This window comes from Pteropus vampyrus, unplaced genomic scaffold (genome assembly GCF_000151845.1).
Source record: "Pteropus vampyrus isolate Shadow unplaced genomic scaffold, Pvam_2.0 Scaffold307, whole genome shotgun sequence".
Lineage (NCBI taxonomy): Eukaryota > Metazoa > Chordata > Mammalia > Chiroptera > Pteropodidae > Pteropus > Pteropus vampyrus.
The window spans coordinates 2,015,884-2,019,684 of NW_011889088.1; positions in this window are offsets into that span (position 1 = coordinate 2,015,884).

Genomic DNA, 3,801 nt, shown 5'->3' on the forward strand with positions numbered 1-3,801 from the left:
ATAGGCTCACAACAGTGAACAAAAACAGACAGACACCCTCATGGAATTTATATTCTATTCTCCATACAAATCCAGGGCCATTAGGAATAGCATCTTTAATAAATAGTTAAAAGAAGTTTTCCATTGTTAATTTTTTAACATTAATGAAGGAAAGTTTGTTCTTTCAATACTTATCCCAGGCACCATCTCCTTCTCCAGGAAATCATTTCCCTGAAGATTCAAGTAGGACTAAGCTGTTCTTCTGTAAATTATGGCATTTCATGCTATGAGATTTATTCATAAAGTGTGTGTGTATTTACATATTAATAGACATGAATAAATAATTCATATCGAAGTTCTATGTTGGTGTTAGTCATCTCAATCAGACTATAAACTTCTGGTAGCAGTAACCACTTACCCTCAGGCCTGTGGCACAGTGCTGGGCCCCGATAGATGCTCAGTGCACACTTGCTGCACTGATCTCAGCAGCAGGAATACATTTCATCTGAAATTCTGTCGCCTCACTGGCTTACTTTCAGAGCGGGATTATGCCTAGAGCTTGAATTCCACTTATGGGTTCTTGCCAGGTTTTCTTTTCTCTGCCTGTCCTTTCCTGCCCCTGCGTTTGTTTCTCATCCCAAGGCTCAGCCTAGCTCAGGTCCTCTACCGTAGCTGTCAACTCTCCAAAGCTGCAGATCTATTCTCAATGGTGCACCTCCTAGCTCAGGGGACTCCAGGGTGGGTGAATACATCACAGAGACTACCCTAGAAATCCACTGAGGTGTAAGAAGAAAATATTAGAATACAAACCCACTGAGGTGTGAGAAGAAAATACTGGAATACACACACACACACATTTATTTACTTTTTATCAAAAAAAAGAAAAAAAGATTTACTAACATTTAATGTGAGGATTGACATCAGCATGCATGTCTGATGGCCTTTGGCCAATACTTCACTCAGGTCACTTGAAAGGAAGGAGAGCTTTCACAGCAAAAAGGGTCACTGAGGGTTCAGCAAGGTAGATTTACAGATTACGTTATCTGGATATAACTAACTTGCCCTCGCTAAATAGAAAAGTGGCTTTAAAAGATTCCTGCAAAAAAAAAAAAAACTACAGTAGAAATATAATGCTAACAATATCAAATGCTTCCATAGCATTTACTACACACCAGGAACTGTCTTAAGTGTTTCCTCTCTTGTTTTTCATTTAACCTTCACAAAAAAGATGGTACTGTTTTTATCTCATTTTAAACATGCGGAAACTGGGATATGGAGAGCTTAAGTAAGTTGCTAGTCAATGGCAGGGGCTCAATTCACTTCTGACAGTCGGTCTCTAGTCAGTACCCTTAACCACAATATAATACTTCTTGTAAGTCCAAGGAAACAAGAAAATAGCAAAGTGAACACTTTTCCTCCTCTTGATATGACACTTCAGTCAGACATCTTAAAAAGCTTAAAGTCTGACCAGTGTGACAGTAAAACAGATTTTTATGAAACTGTCAAGAGAGTATTTGAAATATGGATTTGCATTCACTATTCTTAATGATGACTTTGCCTTCTGTTTTTATGTCTTGGGATATTAGGCAATATTAGTAGGACATGTATTGAATTTATAAATAACTGAATCAACATATATTAGTGCTTTATTAAATTAGCACCAGGTCCAAAAAATTTGGAGACCACTGCCCTAGAATTTAAAAGATAGCTAAAAATAACTTTCTACAAGGATCCAGAAACTTACACTCCAAATTGTTTATTGTGGTTACTTCTTGAGAAATGAGATGGCATACACAAAATAGTTTTAAGATAAAATTTCCACTTATTACCCCTAGATTTAAATAATGTTGGAATTTCCCACACTATTATGAAACATTTTATTAGGAAAATTTAAATAAAATTTATTTCTATGTCTCTACTAACACCCCAAAGAGCTTAATTTCTTAGCATGGTATTTAGGATCTTCTGTGATGTTTGTGATCTTCTTCAGCTCTCAAAATGCCCCCTCTTGCTTTGCCTTCCAAGAATCTCTGTCTCAGTGGTTTCTCTATTGGGCTGTCCCCACTCAGTTCAGGCTTTGGCCATTGCATTAGGCATTTGACCCAGACTGGGCCAATCATAGATAAAGTGGTTCCTTTTTCCCACCGTAATATGTCCTTCCAATCATCTGAAGTTCAAATGCTTTGTCCTGACAGAACTTAATCACTATATACTCAGGAATTTATGCATATATCTATATTACATACATATGTACATATGTGTGTAATATATGTGTACGTAAATATATATATTTAAACTAAGTAAGACAAACCATCAGTCTTGTTATATTATAAGTCAACACAACATGCTTAAAACAGAACTGCGGAAGGATCCTTAAAATAACAGAGTCATTTGTCAGGGGTCATCAAGGAGAATACTGACGGTATCATCAGCTTTGCCACATAACAGACACAGCATGGTATACTCCTGAAACTCATTCATGATACTGAATGTATACTCATGCCTCCTGTGATAACAATTCTTACACAGATGATCATAAGTAACTATTTCTTCATCTTCCACTTTCAAAAATTTGTTTGTGATCAGCATAAAATCTCACATACTACACACTGTACATTCTGTAAAGTTCAGCAGGAAATATCCATCTTCCAGGCTGTTGTTACCCTAGTTTGGATATTTCTTCTCCACGCAGTCCCCACACATTGCAACAATGTTAACAGGGAAGGTTCTCTAGTGCTTCTGTTATATATTTTTAAGATATTTGTTTAGTTATAGATAGGGCTGCCACATGTGATTGTGCAAATTGTGCACTACATGCAGATATCAAGTTAAGGGTGAGTGGAGGCTGAAGTCTAGCCCAAACGCTGCTCACCAAACTGTGAACCCTAGAGTGCCTTCCCCAGTTCACACATTGGATAACACTGTTCTAACTAGATTGTAAGCTCCCTAAGAGTAGAGAACATACTCGTTCATCATCTGACACAGTTCCTGGCAACATGCCTTGTCAGAAGGCTCTCAATAAATATGTTGAATTGAACTTCAGAGTACATTTTCAGACATAAAACTCTTACATGCTCCATCATTTTAAATCTTCTTAATTCAATTATGCAGTAAATCAGTCACCACCCTGACTTAATGCTCTCTCAAATATCTATCACAACGTCAAACACCTTAGGGATATTTAGTGAAGATTAATTTATTATGATAAGTAGCCCTGGTCATTTTCCATTCTTTCCATCATATTTTCCTGTGTATTTTTGTGACCTGCTTTCTAAGTTTTATTTATTATATTTTATCTTTCAAAGAGCCTGGTATGATTGTAATACTCATACATATAATAAATTTTGAAGTTTTTGTAGTTAAATTAATGAGACATTGAGTCTGGCTAACAATTTATGATATCTCAAAAACAACAGTGCCATATACAGAGCAGGAATCCAATAAATGTTGATTATTGACAAAAATTGTGATGATGATTGGGGTTAAAAACCTATACTCTGTCTACAGATTAGTAAATTGGATAATAGTTGAAGTGTCTGAAATTTTTTTTAAATAAGAAAAAGTACCTAATTATTTATGCATGTAAAAAATTCTATCAACAAATATAGGTGTCAATTTCAATTTTGTTCTACTAGAGGACTCACGTAAACCAATGAGAAAATATTCCTTTACTCACTGTGTAAAGTCTTGATAAACAAGTTTAGATGACATTATGTAAAATCTGCCTGTTCTATAAAAAGAGGGAGGAAAGGAATAACAACCGCTGCTACCCTTTTTAAAGTTTCACTTTTAGGATACGTAGATTGATAATCTTCCAGAAAA